General features: G+C 45.8%; 1 protein-coding gene and 1 long non-coding RNA gene across 3 annotated transcripts in view; one reads left to right on the top strand and one right to left on the bottom strand.

Annotated features, from left to right (window-relative positions):
• Positions 1 to 18,889, bottom strand: part of WWOX (WW domain containing oxidoreductase) — a 988,815-nt gene that overhangs the window by 609,872 nt on the left and 360,054 nt on the right. The gene's annotated exons all lie outside the window — the stretch shown is intronic.
• On the top strand, positions 1,463 to 10,977 carry LOC121009993 (uncharacterized). Of its 2 annotated transcripts, XR_005780945.1 has the most exons (5): positions 1,463 to 1,973; positions 3,813 to 3,948; positions 4,235 to 4,393; positions 4,656 to 5,012; positions 10,361 to 10,977. It is a non-coding gene; the product is annotated as an uncharacterized LOC121009993 (long non-coding RNA). The 2 variants fall into 2 exon arrangements; XR_005780944.1 differs by having other exon boundaries at positions 3,813 to 4,393.

Genomic DNA, 18,889 nt, shown 5'->3' with positions numbered 1-18,889 from the left:
AGAAGAACTCTTTAAGGTAGGCATCTTAATAATACCAACAAAATAATTGGAAAACCAATATGATGACTCCCATTCTCTGGGTAACACTTATTCAGAGTCTGTGTTACATATACTAATACATTTAATCTATTAACCTGTATGACAGCCCTGTCACACAAATAGAAGAACTCAGTCCAGTTTTTAAAAAGGAGGCCTGAACAGCAGATGGATGACTCGCCCAATCTTGCTCGGCCGGTAGACAGTAACACCAGAACGTGAACTTGGACCGTGCCTCATAACTAGCTCTGTCTCTCCCACATTCCCCCAGGCTGGTTTCCCCGGCAGCATCTCCATCACAGGCCATTCTTCTCCATGAAAAAGTTCTGTTCTACAAAAAACAGGAGCCAACGGTAAGCTAGCTACTTTCTAATACCGGGTGCAAAATAGGTGTGCATAACTTGTGGCCTTCCCACCTGCTTCTTCATCCCCAAATATTGGAATCCAACAACTTCCAGACATTAAAATCAATTAATACTGTGCTATGCTGGTCAAATGACTCTTTTTAATGTGCGTTCTCTTAATTACCATCCACTTTTACATCTAAAAAATTTGCTCTCAGTTGACTGTTTCTATCAAGATTTTTGGCTCTCTTCAGCACAATCCATTAGATTGATAAAAATCCATTTTACAAATGTAGAGTCTGGCCCAGCAATCCCACACCTGGGAATCCATCCCACAGAAATAAAAGCATCAGTCTGACTATGAACAAAGATGCTCATTGTCTCCCCACTTGAGGCCAGGTGGGAGCGCAGGCAGAAACCTTTAGAATCCAAATGAACGCCCTTTAACACATTCAGTATGCAGAAGAAGTGCATGAATCATGGTATGTCTGCATCATGGAATATCATGCTATAGTCGGACGAGAAAAGAAAGATACAGAACAGCATGCAAAGAAGGAGTCCGTGTGCAATCAAGCAAAACTACCAGAAAGGTGACCTCTCAAAAGCCCCAAATACATATCTGGATGTATATGTGCGTGTACACCCATACGTAGGAGACACATAAAATACGAGGGTAAAAAAATCTTTCGGAAGGCACTTATGAAATTGCTAGTATGTTTTACTTTAGTTAGTAGAGGGGTTGGGTGCGGGGAGGGGGAGACACAGAGGGTGGCGTAAAGGCAAAAAAATGATAAAAACGAGCATCCTAAGGTTGAATATTCACACAACAAGGCACTTACTGCTAAAAATAAGAAAGAGTAAGAGAAGAGCCACGTGGCCCTCACTGTACCCTACGTTTACAGAAGCATTTTAACGCTTAAAACTTTTCATCCTGGGGCGCCTGGGTGGCTCAGTCGGTTAAGCGTCCGACTGCGGCTCAGGTCGTGATCTTGAGGTTCGTGAGTTCGAGCCCCACAACGGGCTCTGCGCTGACAACTCAGAGACTGGAACCTGCTTCGGGTTCTGCGTCTCCCTCTCTCTGCCTCTCCTCTGCTCGTGCTCTCTCTCTCTCTCTCAAAAATAAATAAGCATTAAAAAAAACAAAACCTTTTAATCCTTACAATTTGATGAGGTCAGTTATAATGTGATCCCCATTACATGGGTGAGACAATGGAGGCATAAGAGCCACGCAGCTAGTAAGGAGAGCTGAGCAGTCTCACATGAGACACAACAACCCTACGTATGATCTAACTGGTGAGATTTAACTGGAAAGACGACTAAGCAAAACTTGGATTTAACCAGTTTGCTGAGTGGTTTGAAACTCAGCACAGCAGACAGTGATAGCATTGTCAGCTGATGCCTGCTCGGCGCAGCGACCTCTTCCCACACTCGGGAAGGGCCAGGTAGGACTCACAGGCCACAGAGCAGCGCGAACGTGTCCACTGAAAGCAGCCACACCGGGGACGCAGTCCGTCACCGCCGCCCTATTGAGGACAGTCCTGTCTTGAAGCCAAAGCCTTGCTGGACTCGGGCAAGGGACACATCTCTCTGAAGGTAGGGACACACTCATCTTTTGACCAGATCCTTCTTCGTGGCCAGTGGGGATCCGTATCCACTTCTCTGCAAAGCACTCCTGCCAGGGTGGGGGCTTGCCAGCTGCAGCCGGCCACTGTCCCCCTAGGGTCTGACACAGAGCCTGGTACATAGTGGGCATTCAGTAAATACCTCTTAAATGAATGAAACCTAGGTGCTCAGGAAACATGTGCCATTAATACTAAAATGATAAGTCTCTACCGTGTAAAAATGGAAAACTTACTCCTAAGGAACTGTGTTTTATATAAAGATAACATGAATCACAATAACTACAGCAGAAACAGCAATGCCAAGTATCACATATTAAGCTCCTATTTAACAGGCACTTCTAGACCCTGTATGTATATTGCATGTGAATCTTACAAGAATATCGGAAAGTACCTATTATTATCTGTTCCCAGGCAACCTGAGGAAAGTCTAATTACCTGGTTCAAGGGCAGACAGCTAGTAAGGAAGGCACTGGGACTCAAACTCCAGACTCTTCCTTCCCTTTTCACTCTGTCTCCAAGCTCTGCACACATATGCTCACTCACTAATACAATTAAGACTAAATAATAAGGTATGCTAGTCACTTCATTTAAAGTTAGGCACTCAGAACAAGAAGCGGGGCGGGGGAAGCTACACAACACGGTTCTTAATCCAAAGTAAAGCAAACCCAAAGCAAATTAAGCAGAACCGTAATGTGACTTGTGTTTGCCTTTTGACACCTGTTACAACATGTACTCGGGGCACAGGCTTCTCCAGCCGAACCTTCTCCACTTCCAACAGACAAGAATCACAGAGCGTGCTGAGGACGCTTGACAGATGTGTTAATGCAGGGGGATATTTCAGTTTCCATCCTCTTTGGACCACAGCATGACAGTTACAGAATTCAAATCCATTTGTATCCCCCGTTGAATCCCACATAATTCAGCAGACATTCATTATGGTGACATAATGATATCACACAGCCATAAATACATATGCTAAGAGTCGAACAAGACATTCATATTTAAACATAGCTGGAAATAATTTCAATTCCGGCGATTTTCTATTGCTCATTCTATTACTTTTCAGTGGATGCTTAAAATGTTAAAATACAGTAGGAAACCAAGAATACAAGAATGAAGGGGTGTGTGTGCGTGTGTGTGTGTGTGTGTGTGTGTGTGTGTGTGTGTCATAGCTTCTAGTTTGGCAGGTAAAGGAATTTGGGTATCACGTTACATCTGATAAATATTTTGTTTGAGGAAAAGGTAATTTAATAATAGATGAGAAGCTCCTTGATATGTCAATTTCAGAAGAATCATTCACGTTGCTATAGATGCAGTCCAACATTTTAATATTCTGAGATCTCTGCTTCAAATCTGAAGGACGGTTGCCCTGATTTCATAAATAAGAAACGCACGTAACACTTTTCCCACATAACTTCGAATAATACATAAAGCAAACAAATAATGCAGTTAAAATTAAAACCCCTTGAAATTCACCATTCCTAAAGAGGGGTGAAATTATTTCTCAAGAAATCAGACCCATGCCTCCAGAAAGCAGCAAGCGGGGAACTCAGATATCATAACACGAATAATGACAATGTTAATCTCGATCTTTTCCTCATACTTCTCAACTGCAGACAGAAGAACACGTCTTCAGCCTCGATGATATATCCATTAACAGCTCTCTTCCCAGAGTATTCAGACACCTTGCAACGGATTTTTGAATTATTTAAATGGAAGTGGCATTAGAAAACCCTCATGTTTAAATTATGCTAAATAAGTATTCTTTCGGCTGGACTTCTGCCTGTGCAAAAAAACATATACTCTGCAGGCACGGAGGAAGGGGCACAGAGGAATCTGAGGAGATGACGTGATGGAGAACGACGTTTGGGGAACACGAGTGCACATACAAGTCAAGTGTGCAGGACAGTCTCGATATCCGGACGTTCTCGAGGGAACAGGAGTCTGTCAGTTTACAGAGATGATGTCAATTTTCTCAAATGCTTCCAAATGTCCAGAAAGCTATGAACATGAGAATGTAAAGTAGATGGAGGTCCAATTGCAGTAAATCATAGAATATCCACACTATGGAATATTATGCAGCTATTAGAAGAAATGAGTTAGCTCTTTATCTGCTGACCTGGAGGGACGTCTGGGATGTATTGGTCAGGGAGATAAGCAAGAGGCAGTGCAGGGTACATGCGGGGGAGGGTTCTCGTAAAGGCAAACAGAAAACCTTCCCTACGTTTGCAGCAGATGTCCCTTTAAGGACAGAAGAGCTCAGAGAAACTCCTGGTGGACTGTTAGCCATGGTCAGTGGGCTACGGGGACAGCTTGAGGACTGCAGGAAGAAAGGGCGATGGCATGAACTTTTTTTTCTTGCTATTCATTAGCATGGTGTCACAGATTATGGTAAGCACGTGGTATTATTTAATTTGTAAAAAAAAATTTAATGAAAGAGAGGGGGGTTGGAGGGCAGGGAGGGAGGGAGGGAGGGAGAGAGAGAGGCCTATCAAAGCAAAAATTTCCTGCTGGGCAAAGATGGTTCACCATCAGGAGTCTTTTTATCTTGCTGGGATGCCAAGACTGGTGTTTTATTCTTTTCTCTCTCTCTCTCTCTCTCTGTCTCTCTCTCTCCGTCTGTCTCTCTCTGTCTCTGTCTCTCTCTCTCAAGCGAATGTGCTGACTTACTTGTGGGAGGATACTTTGCCCTCTGCAAAGCCACCTTTATGGAAGAATCTATTACTGAAGAGCTGAACGTGCAGGCATGGGGGAGTCTGGCAGGTGAGAAGGCAGGTGGCCGAGGGAGACTGGTGGGGAGATGGGGAGACACCATGATGTGATAGGGTGCATGGATGCCTTCCACCTCGCCTAAACACTACCGGGTCTGGCCAGAGATGGAGCCTGACTGGTGTCAACAGAGGTCTTCAGAGAAAGGCCACGTGCAGATCATCGTCCCTCCCCAGGGGAACTTCCAGCGAGATGAATGAGAGGCCAGATAAATCATGAAGATCTACAGGTACACATACAGGTACGGATACAGATATACCAAGAGAGCTGGTGTTTAATGCCAGTGCTGCTTTCAAATGTAAATATAACTGCATTTAATTCAGTACGTGTTTACTGAGCTCCTACTATGTGCCTAGCCTTACGCTTTTTATGGAATTATCTTAAACTTCCCACACGATTTGAGGCGGTTTTCTTTCTAATTATGAAAGTGACAAATTCATTACAGGAAGCGGTCAACTACAGGAAGTTTTTTGTTTGTTTGTTTGTTTGTTTTTGGAAATGACAAAATTGCCTCTGATTCTCAAACACAATGGCCATCTTGTTGTGCGCTATATTTCCAGGACCAGCACGGTGAGTGGCACATAATCGATATCTCATCAATACCTGTTGAGAAAAGGGAGGCAGGCAGCAAACTTACAGTAACGTTATTTATGTAAATCCATTTTCTATGCCCATATTTTTATATAACAAGGAAATTATCCTGTGCCTGTTGTTTTTTAAATCACTCGTTCCACTTAATAATATATAACAATCCTTGTTACTTTTTAGTTCCCTGCACTGCTCTTTGCCTCCACACATGGAAAAAGAAAATTAGTGAAAACACGCCAAGAAGAAACATTTCTCAGGTCTGAGAGTGAACTCACAAGCTGTTTCCAAGCAGTTGTACACGCACACACTCAACGGCAGCTGTTGCACATAATTAATGTGCTAATTATACGTAATTATCTAATTACTAAAGAACAAAGTCAAAGCAAGCGCGGTAGTAAAGACACCATAACCAGTTCCTTTTAGAATGCTCTACAATATAGACTAGATTGCTGTTTGTGAAAAGTACTCTTTTTGTCTGATACCTGTAAATAGAGAAGAGTCTTCCTAAATGCTTCCTAAATGCTTCACTCCTAAAAGAGTGAAAAGTACTCTTTTTGTCTGATACCTGTAAATAGAGAAGAGTCTTCCTAAATGATGTTATGGAATGGGGGATTGTCAGTCATTCCATTAACAGAATTAAAAATACACACACACACACACACACATATATTTTACATGAAGAAAAATGTGCCATATGATTCATCTGGATAATGTGGTGTGAACGGGGACCAGCAACAGAGTGCTGTGCTGAAAGCAAGTTTTCCAGTGGATGTTCCAAAGTAGGCTGGTCCCACAGTATGATCATATGGGGGAAAAAAGTGGAAGCTGAGTGGTAAGATGTTTGGAAAACAATATTCATCTATCCCCTGGATGTTCCATTTAAGGCTGTCCCATAAAATATAAAAAAAGGGTGGGGGTGGGTGACAAACGATGGAGATATAAGTTTGGAAAACACTATCATTCCTTCCCCTTCTTAGAGAGGTAGAAAACACATTTGCATTTAAAAGGCTCTGATAAGTACTGCATCTGTGAAATAGTTTTGACCACAGATCGCTTCTTTTTTCACTCTCGGTATTATAAATGTCAGTGTAATTAATAGACAACCCAAGTGCAAGGTCAGGCTGTACTATTTTACTGCCTCCACTGGATCATTGATTCACCCTACAGGGAAACTTCACTTTGAATTTGAACCAAGGTCTCCGTCCAAAAGGAACAACCTCACAATAAGATATACTTGAGAATCTAAAACAGACTCTTGGATGAGCCCCAAGAAGCATTATTTTCTACCGATGGCTTCTCTCGGAAACATACCGACTAGGTCTGAAGATGCTCTATCTTGACATTTAGGTGCTAGGACCAAACAGTTAAATCTTTTATCACACGTTACCCACAGTATTTCTTGAGAATGTTAAAGGAGCCACGTTGCAAGAGAACGGTCTCCTATACTCACAGAGAAGATATAAATTAGCATCTCTGGAGTGTGAGTTATTTTATTAACTTGTTCATTCATACCCTGTCTCCTTCCAAAAATGAATCGGGGCATCCTTTTGGTTTTTTTGTTTTTCTGTCTTTAATGCTACCATCAAAATTCAATGGGCCTTGACAAATGGGTGAAAACACAAACTAGGTGAAGCCTCCAAAGGCACATCTTCATTACTTTTATTATTTAACTTTAACTTTTAATCTTGGGCCATAAAAACTGTCCTAATAAAAGATCCATAAATATCTCCTGAATGTGCAAAGGAGCGACTTTGATGACCTGAGAACATATGCTGGGCTCTTTTTTGCTGATGGGCCTGAGTACTTATGACTGCCTGGGTTGTAACACAGAGAAAGATGTAGGTCTGGACCCCTCCAGCAAATGATTCCAAACAGACCGCTGCATCAGGAGGTAGATGGAACTGTTGCTGGTTCCATTTTAAAATCGTGCTTCCAAACGAATGACACAAAACCTCCTTCGCTAATTTTGAAGTCAGCTGGGGCAGATTTTCACGTGGCTAATTCGACGTTTCAAAACTTAATCGTCTGCCACGGATGCGGTTGTGGCGTGATGGCCTGAAATGGGGGGGGGGGGGGGGGGTTCTCGCAAAAGTCCCACCTAGAAATCTCTGGTCACCCAGCCTCGCTTTGCACACTGCAGGGACTCCGCACACGTTTGCTGTGTGAAGGAATGAACGCGCTCCGTCTGAGTGCTGCTTTTTTAAACCCCATTTCTAAGCATGCTTCGGATTCGAACGTTAATACGGTTAATTGCCAAATAAATAGTTCCAGATTGTAAAATGGGTTTTCCTGAACAGATTTAATTCAACCGAACAACACATTTTTTAAAATTGAAGACATTCAAAAACTCAACGTTATTCTTCCCTCAACCCTTTTCCAAATTGAATTCCGAGAACGGATATACCTTTAAAATTATATTATCATCACAGTGCATTTCTGCGTGAACAATACCTAAGGACAATGGCTTTTCTAATGTGATGCATAAATGCAAGTTTACAGGAACCAGCAATTTCTTTTATTAAATGTTGGGATTTTTTTTTTTTTTTTTTTCACGTATATGGCTTCTTCCCCCTTTTCTGTAACATGCTATTCGGAGGAAACACTCTAAGGCCGTGATAGTTGATTACACTATCTTGATCGCCATTCTTTTTCTAGCTTTCTTAAATTAGATGCAAGGAGCATTTCTAAGTTTAGAATGTTGGATAGAATACCCTGCGTTCGAAGCCAGTGTTCCTAAAACTCTTTTATTTCTTGCGCCGGGCAAATTTTCATGCAACTTCTTTTCATATGCAAAGTGGATCTATGCAATCCCATCTTACACATTCAATGGAGAAGAATGTGTCAGGAGAAGGAGCCCTGTGTTTTAGCACGAAACGAATAATCTGTCATAAACAGCATGCTGTATTTAATATTCAGATCAAGACATTTCTGTCTCATCCGAGCAGACCCTCCTGACAAAAGCCATCCCACTTCGGCCAGGAGTATCGAGTCCAGCTGAGGACAAATTTCCAGATGAACCTGAAATCAATTTGCCATCAAATTTTCATGCCTCTCCCAGACTATCTGTGGCATTTTAATTACAAGCACCCTAGGCGGGGGGTACTACAGATATTGACACTTTGCTCCTACAATAAACTTTATTGGCAACCTCTGTCTGAAGGCAGTACTCAACTAGAATAACAAGAAATACATGAGGGTGTGTAAGCGGAGAGGACTGTGATCACCCTGAGGCCATCCCCTTCACCGGACCAGGGCACTTCTTAGGCCACAGGCCGGGGACATACAACACCTGGCTCTCGCGAGGACAAAGGACCTTCAAGTTCGACGTGCCTGCGGTGTCCTTTGAGCTCTGCAAGGTCCCTGGGTCCTTCCCCACAGCACAGCCACAAGTCTTCTCCTTCCCTGTCTGTGCTCGGGTGGCTATTTCTGGTGCGCATCATTTCGGAGCTCTCCGAAGGTTTCAAATCTTTGTTGAAAGGTCAGGGAGTGTGAGCAGAAGCCGTCCCTGTAAACTGTGCTGAAAGGCTTCACTTCAGGGAACAGACGAAGCCCCTGACTGTATCTGGAGACAAGGCTTGTGTTTGGGGGCGGCGGTGGGGTGACCAGCCACCTCCACATTCGTGACACCCATCCCCTGCCTCTGCCCGACTTCTGAATGAGCTGTGGGAAGAGCCATAAATATCAAAATAAAGCGGAGGACCCACAGTTTGCTAGCCGTGGAATATTTTTACCCTCTGAAAATTAACATCCTGGGACTACAGACGTGCAGCTTTAACCAGGTGCATAGGGCAGCCCACGATGCAGGGGGAGTCCGGTACCAGCACATACCATCTTGCTCCCCCCGACGGTGACAGGGATGGATGACAGCCCATGGCCACTGCCGGCTGGGCGGCTCTGGGCCAGGCACCGGGGCGGGCAGGTGTGCGCGTGCCATTTCAACGACTCCTCACACACTTCCAGAAGTGAGCAGCCGACCTAAGTGAGCCAGTATTCTGGTAAATGCTCAACAGCTCCAAAAATGAAAGCACGCATGTGTAAGCACACATGCGTTCGTTTATCATAAAGCCTGCCGATAGAAAGGAAGGATGCTGGAGAGGAATTTGCAAGTAAAAATACACAATATTCTTTATTACAAAGGCCACGGACCCAATTGATTCTCACCCAGTGCTTTCATTGATTTTTGCCGAACTCTTGAATCCACAGGCAAGTTGCAGGTGATGAGTAAGTGATGTCTGATATGAATATCGGTTGATATTTTTCAGTTAGCCGGTAAGACGAAAGGGGAACAATCAAGAGAGACGTACCTTGGAACTTTATTCATTCTTCAGGGGCATCAGCAACTTCTTTGCTGAATTAGGTAACAGGTTTTTCAATATACGGAAGGAATACATCCTCACTTAAAAAATAACATTCATAACGTAATGATTACAGACAAGGTACTTAAATGTGAAATGCATTATGAACGTTGCGATTACTTTGCCAAGCCAAGATGATCTAAACAAAACGCCTGAAGCCTTGATTTGTAGTTTTTGCCAATTTCCGTGGTGTAAATGCTCCCGACCACAGCCGCTTTCAGGCTCTCCGGGGGAAGTCACTGAACGCAGGGCTGTGGAGAGTCGAGCGGGTGCGTTCCATTCTAGAGTGTTCCTGCCATACGGAGACAAACAGATCTCAGTTGACCTCAAGAGCACAGGCAGTTAAAGTCAAAGGTGGTAAAACGACCAGGAAGTATGGAGCTTTGAGTATTTAATAACTTTGTTTGGAATGTAATTTCTTCAACGGTACGTTTACACAATTCGAGGTTTAACAGTGTCCACGTTTAACGAGCGGGTCACGCAATCTCTGCCAGTTCCGGGAGTCCGCAGAGTCCTGGGTCGACGTGAGGGGAGGGCTCCAGTGCACGCTGGAAATGGTGCCAGCTTCGTGCAGGCACACAGACGCACGCACACCCTTTTGGGACAGATCGTGCTGACAAAAGCCGCTTATTGTTCTCTTCGACAGGGAGAAACTCGTGAACACAGTCGGGAGGTCCGTGACGGAGAGGTAACGGCAGCCGATAATTAAATAGCTGCGTTCCTGGAGACCAGGTGGGCTTGACAGAGACAAAGGAGACAGTGGGAAGGGCACGGGCCCCTTCTGACAGGAGAACAGCAGCACGGACACCAGCCCTGCCGAGAGAGGTCCACGGCAGCCGCAGCAGCAGCATCCACACTCTGCTTTCTCCCCACCTCCACCGGGACCGCCGGCTTCTCTGCTGTTCCCACGACACGGAGGCCGTGGCCAGCTTTCCAGGGCTTATGGGAGATGAGCCACGTTATTACGATCTGAGTCTTGCTGTTGCTTCCGAGGCAAAAACGGATGCGGGACATAAACACCAGGGCGGGCACAGAGCCTGCCACAAGAGACAAGACACCCTGATGTCGGGGCAGAGTTGGCCAACCCTGGTCCTGGGAGCACTTCGCTGTGTCCCAGTTCCAGGGCTGGGTCGTCTTGTTTTGTCCGAACAGGTGAGAGCTCAGAGGGCCCCCCACGCCTTATTAGGCGAGGTGAGGCTCTGGGACAAGTGGCGGAGGCAGCTCAGCTTCCTGGGCACCTGGGAGTGCCATCAGCAGCCGACAGCACAGCCAGACGGTGTTTCCCCTACAGCATTATCATTCAAACGTGCCCCAAACAGTAGTGCACATAGATCACGAAGGGCAATGCTGATTTGGCTACAAGCGGCACCAGGACATTTCTCCAAGGGCTCCAGGGGGGTGAGGGTGGCAGACGTGGGAGACATTGATGTCCTGTGCTTCTTCCTCAAGGCAAAGATCCCTAATACGACAGGCTCGGGGCTTGTCCGCATGTATTTTCAAAACATAAGAACACAGACGGCTTTTTATGGACAAACCGGACCAGAAGTATTCCAAAGCGTTCCCTAGAAATGCTGGGGCTGTAAAATATCTGCGAGATATAAAATAGAATATCCTATCACTTGTCAGTAACATGGTTTGTTTGTTTCCTTTTCTTCCCTTTTTTTATTTCTTCTCCCTGAGTGTCAGTTGCTTAAAATGAACATCAATGTTTCCAAGGCATGGTTTACATTTTGAACGTGGAGTCTATGGTGCTTGGCTTTATATATTTATTTGTATTTGTATTTATGTGTGGCCATTAATCTTGTCTTTAAAAAGAGAGTTGATACAGAGAAATCACTCGTGTTCTCTCTCGTCCATGGTCCATGTATGCTGGTTCTGACTCTTTTCTTTCTTTTGCTCTCTGTTGGTTGGATATAAAAACACTACCAACGTCGATCACTTTATCCCGAGCCAATGTTGCCTTTGCTAGAAAGATCTTGCTTCTCCAGTGTTTACAGAAACAGCACAGAGTGGAAGGACCTAAAAGAAGTGGGGCTTAGCATAAAACAGGCCCTGGGGAGGTAATATTAACCAACACAGAACCTCGAGCAAGGGCAGACATCTAGTGGCCTTTCCACCAGGCCGGTTTCGCCGGGTCCCAGCATGAGGCATGTGCAGGAAAGGCACACAGGCTCTCCCCCTGGCCCCTAAACCTTTCGGTGGGTGGACGCGTGTTGGGAGATTCTCGCTGTATCTTCTGGGGGGGGGAGGGGATAAAGGAAGGATGCTCAGACTCTCTTTCCCTTTCCATGGTCTCTTCTCTTTCCTCGGGTTGAAAGAGAAGGATAGAAGCATACACAAGCTACTCTTCATTTCAGGGAGGGGCTAAGTCACCGACCAGATCTGCTTCTGAGGCAAAAGCGATACAGGATGTCAGCATGTGCCAAGAACGCGTTTGGGCACGGGGCCAGGACAACACAGCCCGACCGTCTACAGGGAGAGTGGGGAGGCCAAGTTATGATTGGAGGGTGGCCTCCTGTCTCCAAAGGAGCTTTTTCACAGCAGCCACGCCTCCAGAACTTGAGGCCTGTTGCCTCTCTCTCTGGGCAGCCACCGCTGGGCCAAGTGACCATCTTTTGGGCACAGAGCTGCTTCCAAGAGCCAGCAGAAGGCCCAGCAGTGTAGCGGGGTCTGACCGGACGCAGTGTGCCCTCCCTCTGGATCATTCCTCTCCTCTGGAGCTGAGCCAAGGAAATGTGGGTTGCTGAGCCAACCCCCCGCTTCTCCCTCCAAATCACATTGCTCACGATTAGGGAGAGAAAGGCCGAATCTTCCTCCGTGGCCCCGGAGCCCTCTCCACCCACTCTCTATACAAAATCAGTTCATCTGGGTAATTTTTAAAGCACAGAGCTTGGGCCAGCTGGAACTAGCTGCCTCTTCCTGGCCAAACGCTTGGGGTTTCTTCCAGCCTCGAGCCTACGTGCTCCGTGTGCTAGCAAGCACCCCGAGATACGGCCAGGACTGGGAGCGAGGGATTTGCTAACCAGACTTTCCAGCAACTTCCTGAGTTTGGAGCAAGCAGAAAGCCTTATTTGTTGGTGAAGCTGCTCGGCCCCAAGAGGCAGGTCACTGAGCTCTGCAGCCAAGCATTCCAAGTCTCCGAAACCCGGGAGGACCTGGGTATCCAGCACTGGACCAGGCTCTCTGGCTGCGTAGGCCAAATCTGTGTCCTGCCCCTTAAAAAAGTAAGATGATTTTCATGGGGAAACAGATTTGCTTTATTTGCTTTGCTCTCTTCCAGCTCAGAAGTGACCTGAGCACTGCTGAGAGGGCCTGGGGGACCCTGGCTTTATTCTAGAAACTAGGCTAGTTAAATAAGGCATTGTCAAGCCAGGAGCTGCCTTGGACTCTTGGCAAGTGTGTTAACTCAGTATGAAATAATATAAACAGAAAAGAACAATATTCCCTGTTTTCTCACTCCAGGCTGGGGCTCAGGAATCATTTGGGATGGGCCAAAAGCTTTCAAAAGTAAGTTCTGTGGATTTCAAAGATCTTTAGCTTTGAAGATCTAAGGGGGGGGGGCGCCCCCCCCCCTGCCTGGTGGGAGGGTTCCAAACGGTACCTATTGTGCTTTGGGGGCTCAGAAAAATTCAGCAACAACAACAGTCCTGAGTGAGGAGAAGGAATTGTATACAATACACCATTTATCTCCTTTCGGGCACAAAAACATACACACAAGCATATACAAAACCACATACCATGTACACATTCTTCGGGGGCCCCTGCAAATCTTCCCAGCCATTATTCATATTAATGAATGTGTGTTTGGTTTCCAAACTGCTCAGCTTAAGCATTGGAGTTGAGATGTTCTAGGAAGTAAATAAACCAGCTGTGCCCGCCACAGAGGGCCCCGAGTGGGAACGTCCAGCCCCTCTGAGGGGAGGGTTCCATGCACACGGCGCAAGCCTGCATGCTTCGGACCAGCCTCACTTCTGCACTCTGCAAACTGGAATTAATTCTTCCAGCCTCCCCGGTTCACAGAGATGTTCCGAGGAGGAACTGAGTCGTATTGCATAAACTCTGGGTGCGGAAGGGGAAAAGAAAATACGGTATTGCTAAACCACTGTCACCACTGCCCCCATTTCGGGGAGCAGCCAGTGCTTGGAGTGTTTAGAAAACAACAAGGCCACACCACATTCCCCATGCCGTATGAGTCCGGGGGAAAAAAAAAAAAAAAAAAAAAAACTGTGAGAAGAAACCGGGAACAGGATTTGAAAATCTGTACAGAGAGTCTTAAAAATCCGACACAGAGGGATGCATTCTCAGAGAACCACCACCTTGCTGATAACTATTGGTTCATAAAATAATTTAATTTACGTATGTGAATCTTCGAGAGTACTTTTCTCATAGGACTTCCTTTAAGAAAAACAATCTTCTTCAGTTCACTGTTCTTAAACGCACCCCCCACCCCCTTCAGGGAGACTTTATTCTCTAGACTTGCCAAAGAGCTGTTTCCTAATACATCCTAGAGAATATATGATTTCATTTTTCCACAGATGCATTTCTATACACCTGGTATTTCAGTTATTTATTAACCATGCCTAGTTTTGTGGTTTCTCGCTTTATATCTTTAAAGTCATTAAAACTTAATAGGGGAATTAATCATAAAAGAAATCTATCAAACACAGTTGCCAAGCACTTTTTTTTCCTGACTGACATCTTTAAAATGTATTTGAATGTTATTTATTTCATCACACCCAGGGAATTAAAAAAAAAAAAAATAACTTGCAGCCTCCAAGTTCAGAGAAAGCATAAAAATGTGATTTACTATTTATTGTACAGTTAGGCACATGCATATTATATATTGCATGTTAATCTTCAACTGGCTAAGTTTAGCAAATTTGACAACACTACTGTTTGCTAGTGAGGAAAAAGAATCGACATCTGTTCTCTTCCAGATATGATTTCTTCCTGGAAGGAATCAGAAAGACGTCCGGGCCTTCTATTTTCTGGGTAAACTGATAGAATGCAAGCCGTTTAAATGGACAGTCAAGCCACAATGCCCCCTGGTGGTGAAATAATGCACAAACATTTGTAAGCGGTTGTGCCTCCTGAGTATTTTTCAGAGACCTCATTTTTAATGATGTGGACGTTTTCTTTTAGTTTTGCAAATGCAAATGCAAACAATATGGGACAATGATGTTGTTTTAAATAAAAAATAGTCACTGTGTCAAATTAAAGGACTATTTAGTTTGTCTAAACCACCTTGGTCAAAGTTGTTTTTTTTGTGTGTGCTTTGTTTTGTTTTCACAATAAGGGATTAGATTTCAATTTCACACTGAAGAACTGGAGTATTGGAGAAAAACAAACAGAACTGCAGCATATGTACTTTTCAAGCTAAGTTTACAAGAGTGGAACTGTCAGCAGATACTTACAGGTGGACCTACGGGTCTGTTAGCTTATTGTCGCTTGAGTTAAAATGGAATGAGAGCAGATTCCAGATTTTGCTGGGGGACTCAAGACTCCATCTTCCCATCATGCTCTCAGCATGCACCTCTGATAAGCGGCTTAAAGGGAATTTCTTCGGGTCAGACATAAATAGTGATTCTCGGGTTCCCTTAATCCAGACACACATCGCTTGTGAGTTGGGCCTCATAAATCTCACAAACGGTCAGCAACACATGAAAGGCGATGTTGTCAGGAGGCTCCAACACATTAAATGGGAAAGTCTGAAATGCGGACTCATTAATCATACAAACAATACTGACGCCTCGCAGTAATCGAGGCAAGCGGCACCTTCCTTTCTCAGCAAGCAGCTCCTTTTACCTCTTGCTATCTCTAGAAGCAGGGAGGCCCAGGACAGGAACTGTCACTGCATTCCCTTGTCACCTGAGAAGACGAGCCATCAACAGTTCAAGGTCATGTGGCAGGTGCTGAGTCACCCAAGAACCCTGGTCCCCCCACCTTCCAGGGCTGCCTGCTTTGCTAGTAAGGATTTGTTTTGAATGCAAAACATTTCAAGCCACTTCCCTGATGTCATCAAGATATACCAGGAAAGGATACTGTGGTATCCTCAGGCTTATGGATAACACGCCCAGGGCAGCCTTAATCATAATAGCCAGAAAACGCAAACAACTCAAATGTTCATCAGCTCATGAACAGATACATAAAATGTGGTATATCCCAATGGTGGAATATTATTCAGTCTTGAAAAGAAACAAAGTAGTGACACAGGCTACCGTGAGGATGAACCTCGAAAACACTGCGCTAAGTGCAAGCAGCAAATAGTATAGGATTCCATTTAGACAAAATGCCCAGAAGAGGCAAATTCACAGAGACAGAGAGTAGAGTCGTGGTTGCCTCGGGCGGAAGGAGGTGGCATACGGGAGGATGGCAACGGGTTGCAGAGTATCTTCTGAGGCTAATATAACGTTCTAAAGTTGATGGGTGCACAACTCTGCGAATATACTAAAAAACAGTGAACTGTACACTTTTAAAGGATGGATTGTAGGGTTGCTGCATCATATGTCAATAAAGCTGCTTTTAAGAAAAAAGGATATTGCAGGGCTAAGGGCAGAAAGACCCCACAAGGCTCAAATAGACACAGAAGTGTCCCTATGTGAAGGAAGAAAAGGACAGAAAGTAGAGGAAATGGTGTCAGATTCCAGAGAAGCACACTAGAACCCTGGGTCAAGCTGGAATCCCAGTCTCACTTGGGCAAAGGGCCAAGATTCGAGCCAACGCCACAACCCCAGACACTTTACACATGAACTCCAGAAGGAAGGATCTCTTCCCAGATCCCAAAATCTGGTGATGGGGCACTTTGGACAGCAGGAGCTTTCAGCCCTCGCTGCCTCCCTCTCCCCCGAAGAAAGCCCAACATCCTCACTCCCCAGAGACCTGGATGTAACTACCCTGGGCCATCACATCATGAGGTCTGAAGAATTTCCCAGGTGATTCTCATGCACACCCGAAGCCGAGGACCGCTGTTTGGGAGACAGCCAGGAGAGAAGACAGAGTACGCTGAGACAGGCAGAGCTGGGAAATCTGCTTCCTGTCTCTTCCCATTGTCCCATGGACGCATCTAAAACCCCACGGGTGTCTGCGTGCAGCCCCAGCAGGTGGGGGCATGGTCATCTTGGCTCGCCACCGGACGATTTTCGCTAATAATGCCAAAATGTTTACACAAAGACATCCTAACCAACTTGACTGTTTTGTTTTTTTTTTTTTTAAACAGGCAGGCACTGTTCCAAGAAACGTGTCATTATACCAAACAAAAAACCCACAAAAAACAAAAACCTGAAGTTTGTGTCCAGGGGAGAGCATTTACGTTCCAAGTTCAGAATTGTGTGGGCATGAACAGAGAACCTCTGTCCGAGGACTCAGCTGACCCTGTGTCCCACCCAACATTCTTCACTGGTGAATGCCTAAGGATAAAAGCCTCCAGCCCTCCCCTCCCCCCCCCCCCCCCCGCCACCCAGGTCTCCACCCCAGCAAGGCTATGCCTATTTCGCAGGCTAGGTTTTAATCCAAGCTCAACATCAGTAAACCTGAGTTTGGTACCTGCATGCATCACTTCCTGCCCAGAGAAAGAAACACACTGGCTTTGAATTCTCTCTTTTGGAACTACTTTGAGCCAGAAAATATCGACCCCTAACGGGCCCATCACACGCAATGCTGTACATGCTCTCTCTGGGTCTGTACTGATCAATGGCAATTTTGGAAAACATTGCCTGAATAATTCATCGTAGAAAAAAGCTTTTGGATTAAATGATAATACGGGGGCTTCCAGCACAAACATACATGTGTTCCCGAAAAGCTAGTCCAGCTGGAAGGCTGTTCAGAAATCATCAAGATGACACCCAAGCAGAGCTCCTCCCCGCTCCCCCCCCCCCATCTTGTAAATTGCAATGAGTCGTCTACCCACCCCCGGTCCTACGAAAATGCTCAGGTGTCTCAGCCAGGTGTTCCAACAGCATGTGCCTGGCACAACTTACTCGATGTGGTGAAGTGTTACCACGGACGACTCAGTGAGGCAGCATACGGCATGTTAAAAAAAAAAAAAAAAAAAGATGAAGGGAGAAAGGGCTGCAGAAAGGAACTGGGTACGTTTTGTGCAGAGTAAGGCTGAACAGCGATGGAGACGATTTAATTTAATCTTGGCAACTAGAACACAGACTTAACACCCACAGTAAATGCCAAGCAAGCCATACAGTTTTTTTCAAGACCCGTCTTTACCCCACTGCACATGCAATCCTGCAAACAATTAGCACTGCCCTGCCTCCCAGGAGCATCCCTGGGCTGACAAAACTCTGCACTGAAAAGTCCCACTTGGCTCCACGTGGGCTCCCACCCTGGCATCAGACACCAACGCCCTCAACGTGTGCTCACCACCGCTCCCGCCTGCTTTTCTGGTTCGTTGTTTTGTTTTGCTTTTCTTTCCCCGGGTGCAGAAGCCAGGTTTCGACCCACTTCCTCCCCATCTGCCTCTCTCCCTCCTCTCTAAATGACTCAAAGCAGCGAGGCCTCCAAATGGTAAAGGAGCATTTGGTACTACTTAATTCTAGTTAGCCAAAAGCGGGAATGTCTATTTATAGCACATAAAGATGGAATTTAAGGGAGGGGCCCCATGGCATGAAATTCAAGTTCTCAACATCCAGCGACAAAGGGACCCACGTTGTCTGGACCTGACTTTTTGTTATTGCTGTTCACTAGTTCATTCCGTAGAAGTACATTAGGTGGGCGGGTGCCAAGCCCTGTGCTGGATGCTGGGGCCACAGATGGAAAAGGAAAAGCCAGTCCTTACTCTTGAAGAGACTGAGGCTGGTGGGGGAACAAGTCAAACGCATCATTACTATCTGGTAGGAGCCGACGGCACTGATGGGTTGCTGGCGAAGGAGCTCTCGACCAGCATGCAGGGGGCCCTTCTGGAAGCCGGCATCGCGGACCCAGAGGCGGCTCCGCGTGACCTGAAGCGTCTCCTGGTTCCCCAACCCAGGAGATCCCCATGAGCCCCTCCCCGGTCACCGAGAGAGGCGAAGGGGCCAGAAGGAATAAAAATGGAGACCGTTAACGAAGGGGCTCGCAGGCAGCGAGGGCTTCTCTGTGGACCAAGCCCGGCCGGGAAGACTGCCTTCCGTGCTGCCCTCCCTTTGGGACCGAGACGACATGGAGAGCACCGTCTGGCTCGTGGCGT

The sequence above is a fragment of the Herpailurus yagouaroundi genome, unplaced genomic scaffold (genome assembly GCF_014898765.1).
Source record: "Herpailurus yagouaroundi ecotype Mexico unplaced genomic scaffold, PumYag 190, whole genome shotgun sequence".
Taxonomy (NCBI): Eukaryota; Metazoa; Chordata; class Mammalia; order Carnivora; family Felidae; genus Herpailurus; species Herpailurus yagouaroundi.
The sequence above is the reverse complement of the archived record's forward strand: the minus strand, read 5'-3'. Positions and strand labels throughout refer to the sequence as shown.